Source organism: Leptonychotes weddellii, chromosome 11, assembly GCF_054177405.1.
Source record: "Leptonychotes weddellii isolate Sample4059 chromosome 11, ASM5417740v2, whole genome shotgun sequence".
Lineage (NCBI taxonomy): Eukaryota > Metazoa > Chordata > Mammalia > Carnivora > Phocidae > Leptonychotes > Leptonychotes weddellii.
The window spans coordinates 34,118,587-34,137,198 of NC_138379.1; the positions used below are offsets into that span (position 1 = coordinate 34,118,587).

General features: G+C 48.2%; 1 protein-coding gene across 1 annotated transcript in view; it reads right to left on the reverse strand.

Annotated features, from left to right (window-relative positions):
- NAV2 (neuron navigator 2) overlaps positions 1–18,612 on the reverse strand; it is a 708,473-nt gene that overhangs the window by 550,634 nt on the left and 139,227 nt on the right. The gene's annotated exons all lie outside the window — the stretch shown is intronic.

Genomic DNA, 18,612 nt, shown 5'->3' on the forward strand with positions numbered 1-18,612 from the left:
GGGCAGGGCATGAGAATCTTCTCCCTCCCTGACAACTGGCTCTTGGAAGCCATCCTTTATTGCTAAGCACTTAGGCACATTATCTAACTTCATCTTCCCCACAGCCCGGAGAGACGAGGATTGCTCTCCCATGTTACAGGTGAGGAACCAGACTCAGAGGCTGAGTGACCCGTCACACTTGAAGCCAGACAGCTCCTGCTTGTCAGGCTCCCCGGGCGCCTGCGCTCTTCCCAGCCGTACTCCCTGCTGCTCTGGTTCCCCGTGGCCACCCCGGACCTGTGCCCACGGTCCCCAGAAGGAAGTCTCTTCTCTGTCTTTGGTCCTCACACTCTCCTCTCCGAAGCCGAGGCCAGCAGCCACACGTGCCCCAGCCACTCTTCTGAGCCCGACGGGAACCACTGACCACCCGATGTGAATGATCCAAGCTGCCGATTTCACTAAGACATGGGAGAAGCAGGATTCGGTCTGGAATCTGTGGGTCCCCACCCTCCCGGCCTCATCACCAAATGGTTATAGGACCCAGAGTCAGGCCTGCAGGACCCGGATGAACCAGCCAGGCAGACACATGGGCCTCTTGAAGGGATTCCCAGGCCGGCCTTCCTTCCCCCCCTTCTCCATCAAAGCACCGCCACGGCTCCCAATGAGGGCCGAGGGAGCTGTAAAATCCCCATTTGCCACAATTAGCAGATGAGTAATGAAATGGCAGTGGCAGGTGGCAGTGGCCTCTGCTCTCTCGAGGCCCACAGCCCTGCCTCCTGTGAATGCCAGATCATGACAGGAACCGGCAGAATGTCTGGTACCCAGAGATATCCGGACACACACCGCTGGGCTCTCTTGCTCTTCCTCCCGGAAATCCAGACCGTCTTTCATGTTGCTGGGGAGCTCATGTTCTCTGCAAGAGGCCTGCACTTAGGGTCCCCAAAGACAGAGTGAAATAGGGGAGGGGAGCCCCCAAGGAGGAGAATGGAGGAAGCAAGGAAGAGGAAGGGACAGTGTTTGCAAAGACCCTGGGCCAGGAAGGAGCCGGCATGGGAACAGAAAGTGTGCGTTGTGGGTGGAGCTCAGAGTAGGGTGTGAGGATGGGGCAAGGGCTGGATGTGTGGGGCAGAGGCAGTCAGGGAGCCCACGGGCCATGGGGAGGATTTTGCCATGCCATAGGCATCCCATGGCTTGTTCCCTTCTGCACTGGCAAGTCCTTTAAAGCTTTTCTAGATTTCAGCAACATTTTTAAATTCATCTGTGCATGGCGATACTTGCCTGGAAATGGTATGGTGCTGGCTTCTGGGCCATGGTCTGGTAAAACTGCCATGCGTGTTTGTTTACAGGTGCCTGGCACGTAAGAGGGTTAGGGGCAGCATCCCAGGGGTCCCTAAAGCCCAGGGCTGCCTGAGTGGCAGGAGAGCCCAGCTCCAGGTGCCCTGCCGGAAACCTTCTGCTTTCTCAGGGCCAGCAAAGAAAGGACCTCAGGGCCCTCAGGCCCAAAGAGAGTTAAAGGAATTCTCAGCCAGAGAGAAAGAGCTATTCCCTCAAAGTGCTTCCGTCCGGCTCAGTTCATCAAATCTGCCTTATGTAGCACAAAATAAACACAACCCTAATTAGCAGGTTCATGCTGCAGCTGAATTATCAAAAGTGCATCCCGATTCCAGCCTCAGCATCCCCAGAGAAGGCACAGCATCTCCCCAAGAGGCCTGCCAGTGTTTGTGGAATCATCACTCCTCTGGTGTTCACACAGTTTGCCTCGTTTCCGCCAAAGAGCTATTTGCTGAAGGACATCTCCTCCAGGTCTGATCTCTGTGCACTCCCCTGCCCTGGCCAGGTCTGGTCAGACAGGAGGCATAATATGGCACACCAACGTGCTGGGCTGGATCACAAGTTCAGGCAGGTAGAGCCAGCGAAAGCCTTCCTGGATGCCAGAACTGGAAGGGGGGTGTCCTTGCATTCCTTCCTTCATTGAGCAAATATTAATGGAGTGGCCACTATCTTTTAGGTGGTGGGTGGGAGGCAGCAGGGTGTGCTAGCCCTTGCTGGAGTTTCTAGAGCTACGTGGTCAGAGTTCAAATCCTAGCTCTCCCACCCACAGTTATAACAAAATTACTTTCGCCCATTGATTCTAATTGGTTTCCTCACCCATGAAGGGTGCTGGGCATAACATGTGGGAGCCAGAGAATCCTGGTTGAGAACCACTCCTTTAGCCACTCCACCTGTTGGGTGTGTCACTGTTTCCGGGTGCAAACTTTTGGATAAGCCTGGTCAAGAGCCTCATGCTGCTGGAATTCTGGAATGACTCCCAGGCCTTTGGTGCTCAACTACCCCCTCCTTGTAGGGTTAAAAATAGTCACTTATTGGCAGGCAAGACAGACATGAATTTGGAGTGCATGATACTGGCCTGAGCACCAGGCACTGGTGGGCCATTCGTGGGCACTGTTCTACTTCATCTGCTCAGCAATTTACAAGGAGACACTGAGACTGGAAGAGATTTGGTGATTGGCCCAAGGACATGCGAGCGCTCAGGCTCAGAACCAGAAAGTGTTGAATTAGGGAAGAGACCCCACAGAAGAGCCCCCCCAAGGACACACTCACACCCAGAGCCCCTCCAGGCTGGTGCTCAGGTGGCTGTGCATTTCTGCAAGATGCAGCTCTGAGATGGCCATCGAACGACAGTGGCAACCGGGAAAGTAGACCGTGGGCACGGAAGAAGGGAATTAGCAATGATTCCTTCTGCCGCTTTCTCACCAATCCAAATTCATTCTCCTGGGTGCCAGACACGGTGCAACGCACCTTCTAAATACGTTAACATGTATTCTTCACACCCGCTGTCCCAGGCGAGGCGCCTACCCCGCCCCCACTTCACCTCATTTCACCGCCGAGGAAACCGACGCTTATGGATGTTAGGTAATTCGCCCAGAATCACATGGCTGGTCATGCTCAGAGCTGGTGGTCAAAACCCAAAGTCCATGGGCTTCACTGTTACTTTCTTACTCTACGAAGTCTTAAGTTTAGTGGGAGTGGAGAACCTAAGTTTCCAAACTCCCCAGTCAGCTTGTCCCATTTTAAAAACAGAAGGTGGATGTGCTCAGAAGCCCCTCAACACTTGTCCTCTGGGCCTGGTCTCAGCCTGCCCAAGGGGGCGCCTGGGTGGCTCAGCCGGGGCTAGCTGGGGCCTGCCTGGGCCACGCCGCCTGCTCTGGTCAGGGTCCTGAGTCCCAAAGCTTCCCCTCATAAAAGCAGCTGCTGCAGGGAAGGAAGGCTTCCAGAGAGCCTGGAGCTCTGCTGAGGACGGCCAACCAGCCAATCGGCCTGGGAGGCAGGAGTTCACCCCAGACAGCCTGACCTCCTCCCCAGCATCCTCTCTTCAGTGATTCCCTCCCTGGCAGTAAATGCACAGTTGATTTAGAGAGCATGTTCTAGGGTGAGATGTCAAATACACCTTCAAACCCAACATCAGAGATAAAAAGGCTAGTGAACTGCTCTCTTTGAGATGAGGAGAAAGTGGACTCTGGTCCCATCAGCAGCTTCTAGGCTGTGTGGGAGGGAGCCATAGCTGAGGGACTCTCGTCGCCTGATGGGGAGAACTGGGCCGGGTGGGTGACCAATAATTTCACCTAAAAATGTCTGTAAAAAGTAAGGTTAACAGCAATGTTAAGGCATCATTGAGAGGATCTGATGAGAGACTGTAAGTTAAACCCTGGGAGAATGAAATCATTCTAGTTCTGAGGACAACAGTCCCACCCTGGGGCTTGAAAAGGGGCAAATGAAGATTTCCCTGCTCTAGGCTCCCTACCAGACAAACACAGCAGGGACAGGCGCAGAGCATTGCAAAAACATCTTGAGGAGAAAGAATGGCCCGCAGGCCTGTGGGCCTGGATGCTGACATCAGTGCAGGTATTAGAATTTTTAAAGAAAAACTATAGGTCAGCTTCAATGGTGGGGCATGGCGGGAGTGGCGTATTTGTATTCTAGAGCTATTGTAACAAGGTCCACAGACTGGGTGCCTTAAAACAACATTTATTGTCCTAACAGGTCTGGAGACCAGAAATCCCAAAGCAAGGTGTCAGCAGGCTATGCTCCCTCCAGGACTCTGGGTGGAATCCTTCCTCGCCCGTTCCCAGCTTCTGCTGGTGGCCAGCCATGCCCGCCATTCCCCGGCTCACAGCTGCCCCACTCCAATCTCTGCCTCCGTCGTCACGTGGCGGTCTGCTCCCTGTGTGTCTCTCTCTCTTCTTCTTCTTTTTTTTAAAGATTTTATTTATTTATTTGACAGAGAAAGAGACAGCGAGAGAGGGAACACAAGCAGGAGGAGTGGGAGAGGGAGAAGCAGGATTCCCGCTGAGCAGGGAGCCCGATGCGGGACTCGATCCCAGGACCCCGGGATCATGACCTGAGCCGAAGGCAGACGCTTAACGACTGAGCCACCCAGGCGCCCCTCTCTCTCCTCTTTTTAGAAGGACACAAGTCATCTTGGGTCAAGGACGCTTTCTATTCCAATATGACCTCCTCTTAATGAGTTACATCTTATAACAATCCTACTTTCAAATAAGGTTGCATTCTGAGGTAGTGAGAGTTTAGGACTTCAGTCTATCTTTTTGGAGGATGCCATTCAACCCATAACAATTGGTCACAAAAGAAACAAAGTAATGGGAGCCTGAGAGCAGGACGTGCATACCATGTGCCTGTCCGCTGGAGCCCCCGTCTGCCTCCTGGCCCAGGAACACCCATCCATCCCCTCCACGGAGGCACCCTGATTCTGCTGCTCAGTGACGGGAACATGGCAGCCACATCAGGGTGCCACCACTCTGGGTTGTAACTGGACAACCTGCAAGCCTTCCCCAGGGGCTACTGGGCCCCACCGAATAGTTTTCCATACAAAGAGCCACTTGAGATGATTAAGGTCATAACGCCTCCCACCTGCTCTTCAACACTACCAGGTCTCAACTTTTTTTGGTTGAGAGTAACATCCCTTCAAATACAAAAGCTGTGGATGACACACCCTAAAGGATAAAAAGACACGAAGCACCAAGAACCAAGTCGGCGATAATTACATAGTTGCTGCTGCAACAGAACCAAGTCTCACCCTTTCTATAAAAGTGCCCAACGGGGCGCCTGGGTGGCTCAGTCGGTTAAGCATCAGCCTTCCGCTCGGGTCGTGATCTCAGGGTCCTGGGATCGAACCCCACATCGGGCTCCCTGCTCAGTAGGGAGTCTGCTTCTCCCTCTCTCACTCCCCCCTGCTTGTGTTCCCTCTCCTGCAAACCTTGAAACAGAAAAATGGTTTCTGCCTGTTATCTAGAAATTCCAATGAGCCATTTTGCCCCATCCTAAGGAACTGAGCTTCTACTCTAAGAACCTAAAATACAATGTGAATGCATGACAGTGACCCTGTGATGCTAGCCCACCATCAGGGGATGGGACTTGCTCTTTCCTTCTTCCCCCCTCCCTCCATGCAGCCTCTCCTCCCGGCCTCCCAGACACTTGGACCATTTGGCAGTTGGCACCTTCGTACCACTTCCCAAAGCTTCCTTCCCCTCTCAGATTTCCCTCTCGCCTTCATCTCTAATTAAGTCCCAGCGTCTGCACTCAGCGGCTGCCCAAGAGAGGAAGCTGCCAGCTATGGGTTTCAGTTACGGCAAATGAAAGAGGCTATTTTCCCTGGAGACAAAGTCAGGAGTCTGCAAAGTACCATCCACCCCCTCCCCGTCGCCCCCAGCTCTCAGCATTGACCAGACACCCCCACCTCCCTCCCACCCTCAGAGGAAGGGCACCTAAAGGTCCCAACAGAACCTCCTGGGTGGGGAGCTCCCCGGGGAACAGGGTGGTTTCCTGATGGGAAGGAAAACAGAGTTTGTCTATTTCCCTTGGAATCTGTCCAGGCCGAGCAATGTCGAAGACTGGGCTGGGGTACAAAAGGCATTAGGCAGGGCCCCCAGAGGACAGTGTGCAGAATTCTGGCCATCAGACACCAGAATGTGTTGTTCCTGGCTACATCCACTCCTATTTGGCAAATGCAGTTTTTGGATAGGACTTTGTTTTTCAGTCTGGGTTGGATGTGCAAAGTGCCCTGGGTCAGAAGGGAAAGGCTGGGCCAGATGGCAAGGCCTGAGGCTAGGGAGAGGCTGCTGGGCTCTCCAGGGCCCCAGCAAGGGCACAGGCCCCAAGGGTGGTCCCCAGGGCCCTGAGGCCTGAGGTGATGAGGGCGATGATCCCCTCCAGCATTACCTCCCAGGCCTAAACAGAAGGGTGATGGAGACTGGCAGAGAAATAGCTATTGTTTGATGAGAAGTCAACAGTGTCTGCTTCCAGAGGCTTTATGAACCAGAAAGGCTGCAAGAACCAGCTCCCACTCCCAGCCTGACACTTGTCACGCACTTGCCCTCCCTGCTCCACACCGCCAAATGCCTTCCTCACCTTTGTTTAGATAAGAGCAGCTGTACTGAGACATCTCGCTCATACAATTCATCAGTTAAAGTGTACAACTCAGTGGCTTTTATACATTCAGAGTTGTGCAACCATCACCACAATCAAGTTTAGAACATTTTCACCCCCGCCAAAAACAAACACACAAACAAGTCCCTTAGCAGTTACTCCTTTCCCCCCCCGCCATTCTTCCCCAACTCTGGGCAACTATGAACCTACTTTCTGTTTCTACATTTGCCTGTTCTGGGCATTTTGTGTAAGTGGAATCAGACTTTCCTCACTTTTTAAGCCCCCCTGGGACCCGGCTCAAGCATCCTGGAGCCATGGCCTGACAAGACCCACAGACTCGGAGTCAGGAAATACGGGCGCAGGGACAGGCTTTGCCATTTCCTGGCTCTGAGACCCTGACAAATCCTCCTGAACCTGTCCCTTGGCCACAAACCAAGATTAATACATTCATGCCCCATAGCCTTGCGGTGAGGACCCACCAAGACGTGGTGCGTGAACACACACATCGTACATCATATAGCACATCACGTGCAAATAAATTCAGCACAATCCCAGCTCTTTTTGAGTTTATAAACACAAGTAAAGAGCTGGTCTTCCTACCCCGATAATTCCGAGTCTTCTGCCCCAGCGCCCACCTTTACTCTTCTGTGTTCTTTGCTCTGTGTGCCGCGGACACAGCCACCAAGGAAAACTCAAGAGAGGGAGAGAAGAGCTGCCCACTTCTCAGTGCTCTTTGTTGAGAAAACAAAAGGATCAGTCCTCGCTGGGCAGGGCATCATGCGAAAGGTGCTGTGCGGTGACTGAGAGTGGGACAGAATCCTGGTCCTAAGGGCCGGCTCTGTGCTCTCACCTCTGGCAGCCCAATTAACCTGCTCTCACCTGTCTCCTCACCTGTACGATCTGGAATAAAAATAGGTACATCCTTACGAGGTGTGTGCTAGGATTACCTGAGATAGGGCTTAGCCCAGAGCCGGGCTCGTGGTCAACAAGAAATGGTGGCCACCAAGTATTACTGCCGTTATCAGAAGGTAAGTCTAGCTATTTGGTAAAGAGCACTGGGTCCCACCTCTTGATGCCTCAGCTTCCTCATGTTTAAAATAGACATATAGAGTATCAAACTCAGAGTGTAACTGTGAGGGTCAGTGGGTTCGTACACACAATGTGCCTAGAGCGGGGCCTGGCAGAGACTGTGGAAGGATTAGTTACTATTACTTCCTAAAGAGGTCTTCCTCATTCCCTCCCAGACCAACAACAGCTCCTGGGTATCTTCCTTTCACTTTCTCCCTGTATACCTTTCCCCGGTCTCTGTTTTCCATTTAAAGTGTCCTTCTGGTGTTTTCCCAACTTGAAAATAGCCTCTGTTTTTCTGATCTAACAGTCCATTTGTACCACAGAAGTCAAGGAACTAAAACCCCTAGATAGCTCCTCCTGGAAAATGCTAATGTCCAGAGGAAGAACACCCCTGGGAAGGAGAAAAGGCCCCCAGACCCATTCCCTGGGATGGGTCCCTGCCTGTAAGATCCAGCTCATAACATTTCTGGCTGAAGGTTTTGGGTAAGATTAAGGCAATTCCAGCAAATACCAAGGGCTTAACTGTCCAGCCTCCAGAATAAAATTCCATTTCTTCCTTAGAGTTCTAGGGGCAGCAAATCAGTGGCTTAAGGGGGTAAACATTGATGAAATCCAAAGAACCAGCAAAAAAGAAGGTGGGGCAGCTGATTATCTTCCCATCTTGCCTCTGCTGATTGCATTATCATTTATCACAGCTCAGCAGGAAAAAGCTAGGAAAGGCATCCTATGATCCTGGGTTGAATAAATATCCCAACTATCAGTGCTGGGAATACAAGCCTGATTCAGCCAAATCTTAAATGCATTTGCATCTAATCCCTTTATAATCCTTCCTATGGCATGGTATAAAAGCTGAACAAGACATTCCAGCCTTCGCAGGGTGCACAGGACATGGACGCTCTCGTCTGAACTTTGGGATGTAATTATCCAAGGCTGGGTGCTCCTCTGAGAGCTTGCAGCCCCAGCGCTCACACTAAAGACAGTGTCCCTGTCCCAGATGATTCTGTGGACTTATACACACACATGCACATACATGGATGAACATCAGGGGACTAAACCTCAGTCAGAGAAGGACCGAGTTGGAAGGGATCTTAAGGGTTGTCTCAGTCCCCGATTCCACCTTCATTTATTAGGACTGGGCACTGGGGTCCAGAGTAAGGACTAACTTGCCCTAATTAACGCTCTGTTCTCTTTTTTGTTTCCTCATTTGTTAAATGCAAATCATTTCCCCTATATCGTAGGGGTTATGAGGACTAAATTAGAAATGCAGTAGATTCTTAGTAATTTTACCTTCTTTACTTCCTTCCCACACTGACCTGCTATGTGATGATTCTGTTTTATTTGTTTTCTCTTGAACACTTAGCGGCAGGACCACAGTCAACCTACCAGATACTGAGGAAGCTGGGAAAGCTGTGACGTTCTCACCTTGCAAGGCACAAGCTCTCCCCCCAGGGCAGATAGTGGGACTTTGGACATTATATCCATTCATCTATTTATTTAGCCGATTCAGAGTCAGCCACTGTAATAAGCATTCAGGGATACAATAGTAATAAGAGATTGATTGAGAGAGATAGATCTTAATCAAATCATTACACTCATAATTAATTAAAATTTTGATAAATGCTGCAAAAGGCCGACAGGTGGCTGTAGTAGTTATAACAAGAGGACTTAACAGAGCCTGGGGTGGGGGGTAGTCATGGAAGGCTTCCCTGAGGAAGTAACATTTCCCTCAGATATGAAGGATGATTAGGAATTTGTCTAACAATGAGTGGGGCTAGGACTAAAAGGAGTGAAGGCTGGAGAGGGCAGCTCAAGAAGTAAGAGCAACATGTGAAGCCTTGAGGAGAGTAGTTACCTGCCATATCTGAGGAAACAGATAAGATTGGAGAGAAGTCCAAGAGGTTGGTTTTGTGCTTGAATACTTATGGTTTTGTTTCGTCTGAAGGAAGATAAAGATCAGCAGCCGCAGGGCCCTGGGGAGGAAGGACCATTGGAGGGGGAAGCCATTGAGTCAGCCCATTGACCCTGACTGATTCCTAACCCATAATTCAGACCAGGGTAGGGGTTTCTACAACTCCAGAGGAATCGGTGGGACAGTCCTAGGAAGAGATCTTTGAACCCCTGGGACTGAGCAAAGCTGGTCCACAGAGCAGCCCCCACCAGTAGATGCCTATTCAAACAACACCCCTCTCCCCCACTCTTGCCTCACCCCTGCCTTTGCTATAGAAAGAAATGTACTCCTTATTTCATCAAGGACCAATCTCCCAGAACCAACATGAAATTTAGGACACTGCATATTTCCCAGCATTTTTTTCGGGTTTCGTGTCTTCATTAATCCCCATTTCAGGGGCACTGTGTATAGTATTTAAGGGCTTGGGCTCTGTGGTTAGATTGCATGGATTTGAATCCTGATGCTGTCATTTACCAGCTGTATGACTTCAGGCAAGTCTCTTAACCTCTCTGTGTCCTCATCTATAAAATGAAAGTAACAATTTACTCACTTGATAGGTTTGCTATAAAACTAAATGAAATAAAGATTAAATGAAATAATGCAGATAAACATTGAGACACATAGGTGCAAGTCCTCAATAAATGGAAACTTTATTATTATTGTTATTTATTATTATTATTATGAATTTCATTAATATTGCCATCATAGCAACCATGTAATACATGTCTACAATATTCCAGAAACTGAGCCAAGTATTTCATACACTTTATTTTGAATGCTCCCACAGTTTGGTATAATGATCCTGATTTCCTACATGGGGAAACTGAGGCTCAGAGGAATTAATTGACCCAGCTATTAAGTGACAGTGAGGATTCAAACCCAGGCTCCAAAAGCAGTCTACTCTCTACATTTCTATCCCAAATTGGCCACTCCTCCTCAACGTCCTATACAATTCTGTTAATTACAACTAATGAGAATGAGGTTCTCTATACTACCTGTTCGTTGATTTGCAGATTTTTAATATCATTCCTTGCCCCAGGAGAACTCTCCAGGGAACCATCATTACCATACAATTCTTTGGGGGAAATGAAACAACAGCTGGCCCTGCCAATCACCATGGCAACACTCCTGTAAGTACATAGATTCGCATCAACAGAAAAAAATTGATATATATGTATATGTTCTATATTTGCCCTTTTTTTAAAAAAAATTCTATTATGTTATGTTAGTCACCATACAATACATCATTAGTTTTTGATGTGGTGATCCACGATCCATTGTTTTCGTGTAACACCCAGTTCTATATTTGCCCTTAAACACTATGTTACACATGGACTTTCCGATGACACCATCAGGGCTCAGGTAGAGGCATTTGCAATCAGCTCCAAAATCGCTCCCCCTCCTGGGATGTTTCCAAGACCCCATCAAGCCAGCACAGGCAGGGAGAGAGGTTGCTAGGGAAGAGGGATCATTGCCAAGCTCTGGTCCACAGCAACACATGTGTAAGTGTGGGGACAGGGCTGGTGTTGTGGGTGTGTGACCTATATAGTTGGATGGGGCTCCGCATTCAGAAGGACCCCGCGCTTGGTTTAATGCTCTGCCGATGCCGTCTTCAAATTCTTAATAATTTTTAAACAAGGGGCCCCACATGTTCACTTTTCAGTGATCCCCCCAAATTAAGCAGCAGGTCCTACGTGAGGAGTGAGCAATGGACAGCTACTTTATGCATTCCCTTCCTGGCTGGCATTTTCTCTCTCTTTTCGCCTCTCTCTCAGATCTGCCGATCCACCCGATATTCTAGCTCAAGAGTTTTTGCCAAAACTCAGTGGTTTTCCCCCAGGGAATGCAGTTATGCTAATGTCACCAGAACTGAGCCACTCCTAACCCTACAAATCATGTTGCTCTGAACTTCCTCCCGGCTACATGCCAGGCACCACACTCAACAGGAACTGATACAATTTCTGATCCGGAAGTTGGGTGGGTACTATCAAACCCATTTTACAGTTGAGGACATTGAGGCTCAGAGAAGTGCAGTGACTTCCCAAAGTCACACAGCACTTGGGACACAAATCTTGTGAATATTCCCAAAGGCCCTCTCAAGGGCTTCTCACCCTGCCTTGGCTGCCTCTGTGCCTGACTTGGGCCCAGGTGCCCTCTTGTAAGTCCTGGCTCCTCTGACCGCTTCCAGACATGGATGAAATACTAGGCAACCGGCTGTGAGAACTGACATCCAGAGGCTGGCTGCTAATGGCCCTGGGGGTCCCCAGTGCGGGAAATAGAGGTTGAGAGAGAGCTGGGCACCCACTCTCCTCCCTTCCTCTCTCCGTGGACTACTTCACGACAGCTCCTCCTTGCTGCCCACCCACAGAAGTCCCATGCCAAGAGATCTCGTGTGGTGACCTGCGGTGTTTCTCCACGGAGCTTTGTGAGACAATAGCCATCAACGTAACACGCCACTTAGCATTGGTTCACATCCTCTTACCTCATTTCCCTTCTGTCTCACCTTGACTGCCTGGGTTTGCACCCCCCAAAGGAAGTATCCAAATCTTAGTCTTTGCCTCAGGCTCTGTATTCTGGAGAAGCTGGTCTAAGACACATCTAGGCAGATTGCCTTCTCACTCAGGTTTTGGTATGGCTGAGCCGCCTACAGGCTGACTTTGGAAGTGAGATGTGATTTGTGGCTCTTTGGTCCTGCCATGAGCTATAGGAATGGCCCCCATCTAAGAGATATAGTGGTCACTTACAACCTTGCTGAACAGTGCCAGTCTTCTTCTCACCCTGCCCACTCCATCCTAGTCTTACAGGGACCTTCCCACCCACTCCAAACCATGGTTAATCGTTCCACTGGGGACACCTGATCCAAGCCGAACCAATGAATTCCTCCCTTCCTCGGGATTTTTTAAAACTTGGGCCTAAGTTATTCGGTCTGTTTTTCTTTACACACACCTCTAGTGTCTACACCTGGATGTAAGAAATCTTGGCCATGCTTTCCGCCACCTAGAGAAGGTCAGTCTGCAGCACAAAAGAATTCTGCCAACATGCAGAGAGAAACCAAGGCAGGAGCTACAGAAAGAGCCCTACTGGCTGTCCCAGGCGTGGTTTCTGTGTTCCTTATGCTCAACGGCTCTTTTATCCTCCTTGGGGTTTAACTTGCTCTATGTGCTTCTCTAGTACTTTCCATTAAATACCCCCTGTTACCTAATGCCATCCTAACTGAGTTTCTGTCACATGCAACCAAATGAAGCCCAGTTAGCACAGTGTAGTCCCACTGGGGGTAGTGGAAGGCAGAAGTGGGAAGAGGCTGGGTTTTGGAGGCCTATAGGCCTGGGTATGAATCTTGAACTCCATGGCAAGTAATTTAACCTCTCTGTGCCTCAGTTTCCTCATCTAAGAAATCAGGAGAACAAGACCATCTCTCAAGGCAGGTGTGAGGATCTAATGAGGTCATGCTTTAGCACAGTCTGCTCCCATCCCCCAACATCTGCTCAAAATGCTGATTCCCTTTCCCTGTCTTCCATGTCGGTGGTGGGGACTATCTGTAGAGGCAGGTTTTGCTTCTGCCCCCAGCCCCATGGGGTGTAGTCACAAAGCCCTATGAGTCACTCCAAACTGTCCTCATTTCTAGCACTCTGGACTGAGAAAACAAGACCTAGAAGCCTTCCCCAGAAATCAAAGATTCATAAACATTCCCGAAGCATGTACCTCACAGGTCACATAGCTCCACCTTTCACATTGGACCACTTTGAAAACCTTGAAGAAGTGGTCATTTAGCTTAGGACTGAATATTTTTAGTGCCAGGACCCCCACTCCCTCACAAAGGCAGCACGTTCCATTTTTACATAGCTCTGACGTGAACAAAACACTTAGTTTGCTTCCTCCATCAGGTTTGGGATCTTTGACAGGTTGGAAGCTGCAGATTTCTATAACACAGTGGGATCAAAGCCCTGAAGCTCCTCTGTGTATGTTGCCATCACGAGCCTAGATGAGACCTTTGAAAAAGACAACAGATAGTTCACTTTAACAAGCACCATGGGGTGCCTGGGTGGCTCAGTCAGTTAAGCGTCTGCCTTCAGCTCAGGTCATGATCCCAGGGTCTTGGAATCAAGTCCCGCATCGGGCTCTCTGCTCAGTGGGGAGTCTACTTCTCCCTCTACCTTTCTCCCTGCTCGTGCTTGTTCTCTATCTCACTCTCTCTCTCTCAAACAAAACAAAACAAACAAAACAAAACAAAAACAAGCACCATGTTTATACAGTGCTTTGTGTCTATGTACCATGATCATAGGACCAGAATCATCTTGAAAATTAAAGGTTGCAAATTCTTTGACACACCTCCCATCCAGAGGTGAAGTCTATGTCCCATCATCCCCTTGAGTCTGGGTGGGCTCTATTTCCACCCTGACCGACAGAATGTGGCAGAAGTAACATTTTGCTGGTTCCCAAAGCCAGGCCTTGTGAAGGTGGCAGCTCCCGTTCCCTCTTCTTTGGAACACTGTCTCTGGGAGCATCGAACTTCACACCCTAAAGCCACCACACTGATGGAGCCCAATGTAAGTGTTCCAGCTGAGAGTTCCACCCGAGCCCAGCCTTCAGGGCATCTCTCCAGCCCGGCACCAGACACGCGAGTGAAACTGTCTTGTACCCTCCAGATTGGCTCATCACTGGCTGAATTCCACAAGTCACCTTAGTCCACACCATGCCATGGGGAACAGAATCATCACTCAGCAAAGCCCTGCCTGAATTCCCAACCCACAAAATTGCAACTTATAATAAAATGGTTGTTATTTTAAGGTACTAAATTTGGCAGTGATTTGTGTTTTTTATATATATACTGGAACAATCATTATGCCATCCAACAGATGAGGAAACAGAGGCAGCGTAAGGTAAATGAATTATCTAGACATTCAGGCAGCGACAAGTGGGGCTGGAACCCAAGACTTCTCATTTTTAGTCTTATTCTTCTACTTCATCTTGATAACCCTGTGAATGCCAAGACCATCATCAGCAAAGAGCACTCTCCATTCGTTATAATTTTAGCTGAAGCTTTTAGACTTGAGACCTGCCCATTGTTCACTTACAATATGGAGCAAAGCTATAAAGGACATGGATGTTTTATATCCAGTTGGGTGAAGGGAAGCATCTTTGTGTCTGCCTGAAACCCTGACAGAGAAGCCGGGGCCACCCAATGAATGCCACAATTAATTTCCCAGTGCGCAATATTGCCTGTGGGGAGAGGAGGCGCCGGCTCATTTCTTATTCATGAAGTCACACTGCCAAGCTTCATTTGCATGAAGTAATTTCAGCTGCTGCTACCCCACCATACAATAAATCCGTTTCTCCTACGGGATCTGGTCTCTTTACACCAAGAGAGATGAGTAAGCAATAAATGCTGACAGAACACACCCTTTGGACCATTTTAATCAGAAACATGTCTGTAGCTAACAATAAATGATTTTATAGGAATATAAAATACCTTGGACTCAAAGTACTCAAATGCAACTCTGCCTCGAGATCTGTTTGGCGGAAAGTGTTGAGCATTTCTCTCTACTTGGCCAAACACTGAGATTTGATAACCAGTGGAGTTGAGAAACTATGGTTGTCCAGGAAAAAAAAAAAAAAGAGAGAGAGAAGAAGAAGAAGACAATGACGACGAAGACGAAGAAGAAAGGGAGAGATCAATAACCTGCCAAAGCCCGATGAGATGAGTCACTGGAAATGACCCTTTGTACGGCAGGCAAAATAGAGGTCCTGCAAAGAAGGCCATATCCTAGCTGCTGGAGCCTGTGACTCTGTTACTTCATATGCAGACGGGACTTTGCCAGTGTGATTAAGGTGGAGGACCTTGACACAGGGAGAGAATTCTGGATTATCCAGGTGAGCCCAATCTAGTCATGTGACTCCTTAAAAGCAGGGACGTTCTTGACTGCAGTCAGTCGGAGAGATCTGACTACAAATGAATGGTCTGAGAGATGCCCAACATTGCTGGCTTTGAGGATGGAGGGAGGGGGCCACAAACCAAGGAACGTGGGCAGTCTCTAGAAGCCAGAAAAATCAAGGGAACAGATTTACTTCTAGATCCTCCAGAAAAAAACAAAAAAACACACACACAGCCCCCCTGACACCTTGATTTTGAGACCCTATCAGACTTCCAACCTAAAGAACAGTAAAATAGTAAATTTGTGTTCTTTTAAGCCAGCATTTGTGGTAATTTGTTACAAAGTCATAGAAAACGAATACACCTTGCATCAAGAGTTCTCCACCACTCATTAGTTATGTGGCCCTGCCTGAGTCACCACACCTATCAGAAATAGGGAAGGTTTTATACGTCTTAAAGTGCGTTGTGGAGGTAAGATTTTAATATCTTAATATTATTATTCCAGCTGACTACACTCTATGCAATAGACAGCCCTACAGGGATGGCTGGGACTTTCCAATTAAAAATCATTTAAGCGATTAATGCCAGCTTCCTCCTGACCAAATATTTGACCAGGCATGATTTTTAAAAAATGACAAGAAATGTTTCATTATTTCTCTTGGCCACTTTTTAAGATCCATCCCAGATATTAATTGGGGAGGGTTGTATCAGTTATCTATTGTCACAATAATGCTATGTAACAAAATATCCAAAAAGTCTGTTGCTGAAAACAAAAAGCATTTATTTCACTCACAAGCCTGCAGGTCTGTGATTTAGACTGGGCTTGGCTGGACAGTGCTAGCTAGTCACTATCATGACTGGTGGTCAGATGGCTGTTGGGTGACCCAGTTCTCCTCTGTGTGTCTCTCACCTCCCACCAGCCTAGCCTGAGCATCTTCTTATGGCAATAGAATTGGAGCAAGAGCAAGGGCAGAAATGTGCTAATGTCTCCTCAAGCCTCTGCATGTGTCACATGTAACATCCCATTGGCCAAAACATGTCACATGTCCAGCCTTAGAGCCAAGTAAGTGGTTCTTAATGGCAAACAAATGCAGACACATGGCAAAGGGCATGGATACAATGGTGTGTGTGTGTGTGTGTGTGTGTGTGTGTGTGTGTGAGAACAATTGGGGCCACTGATACAGTTAATCTACCACAGAGAAGAAAAGCAAAGAAAACTGGCTCATCTTTGAGATTAAGCACCTACTGTAAGCCAGAAACTCATCTAGGGGACACGGAGATAAAAAAAAAAAAAAAAAACCTATTTTATGGCGGCAACTTACATTTTCATGGAATGTCTAAGATGAGTGCTTAAGGAGCAGAAGCCCAGGCCAGTCACTGGGGACACAGCTGTGAACATTATGTTATCTCCCTGATTCTATACAGTGACTCTGAAAGGTGATCACTATGCTCATCGCTATTTAATAGGCAGGGAAATCAAAGCTGAGCAAGGTGAGCATGTGTCTATACCCAAGTTCAAGATGCTGAGCTACATCTATCTCATTCTGAAACCCAGATTCATTCTATGCCACTCTGAAAAGCATCTTTTCATTGGTTCAACAGATATTTAAATGCCAGGTACTCTTCATATCTCCTTAGAAATGACTCGTGACACTTCTCCCTCCCAGCAGCTATCACACATCACCAACTGCAAAGAGATCCCTACCTTCTCCCATCTTTACTCTGATGTGGGGTCATCATGGTTGAGAGATGCTAACTAGCTCCTTTAAAAAAAAACACGCAACAACAAAAAGCTTCTAGGAGAAACAATTCATCATCATTACTGCAACCTCTTGTTCACTTCAATCTTAGGTTCCCCGCCTTTTATGTACAGTGCCTTCCAAAGAGGTTCCACGTCATTAACTGCTCACAATTCGGACCAATTAGATGAGGTGAGCACTCCTGGAGAAATCACACTACCCAGGTGGCAAAGGCAGCTGGGCATGCCTGGGGTATCGGCTCTGCCCTCTAAGAAATATGTATATAACAGCCCGGAGGTGGTCTGAGCAGGTTGGCTGGGCTGAACGAGATATAGACAAACATTGACTGTGGATTTATTTCAACAACACAGATTTGAACATGATGAGAGGCTAAACTAATGCTTTAACCATGGAACCTTGATACTAAGTGAGAAAAACCTTGGAGGAAAAGCTACTTTAATAACAGAGCTGTCAACCTAGTGAATTAAACCCGACTGAGCAAGTCTTTGGACATCTGATTGTGACGTGACACTCAATAGCATATGCCGAACCCAGATTATGAGCTACTTGAGAGCAAGGACCTTAGCTTTCCCATCTTTGGAAGACAGCAGACAGTAAGAGCTCAATCAATATTTGAGTGAATGAATGTGTGGATGAACGAATGGATAGATAGGAGGAGGATGGACAGGCAGGTGGATAGATGAATTAATGTAACAGGATAAATCTGGGGATGAACTGGTAGGAGTAAATGTGGAATAAATAAATGGGTTTGTGATTTTTTAAAAGTAGAGTTTCACGATATTTATGGAGTTGGGTGGGAACAGGAAGAAAACATTTACTGAGTACCTTCTGTATATCAACATGATGTATACATTTTCTCATTCAGTTCTAACTGCACCCTTCTAGGTGGGCTTAATCGTCCTCTGTGTATAGAAAAGGACACTGAGGTTCAGAGAGGTTACTTAGGGGAGCTGGCCGAAGAAGCCAGGGTTCCAACCTAAATCTGCCAATTTCCTAAAGCCTATGTCCTTCTCACCAGGAGTTGGGGGGACTTTGGGGGATCTGGTTTTGTAGCTGAGGAAACTGAGGCAGGGGAAGGTACAACGATTTGACCACAGCCAACAGCGGGTCAGTATCTAATAAGAACCAGGGAACTGCCTGGGTCTGTTGTCCTCTTCTCCAGAGGAGCCCTATGGTGCATGGGGATGGCCCAGAGAGACTGGAGCCACCAGGGTGGCATATAGAGAGCCTGGAGTCTGGGCTCTGGAGTCAGGCTGCCTGTGTTTGAATTCTGGCTCTATCGCTTCCCAAGTGCGTGTTCTTATGCAAGCTACTGAACTTCTTGGTGCCTCAGTTTCCTTATCTGCAAAATTAGGACAATGATAAGATGACCTCAAGATAACTGGGAGCACTAAAATGAGCTCTGATGGTATCTGGCTGAGAATAAGCAAGCCATGGACGTTAGCGACCTCTCTGAGTCGGCTCTTCCAAGCTCCTTTATGTCGCTTGCTGCTCCAAACCTGACAACCCCCAGCTCAACATTTGAGCAGATAGGGGCTCAT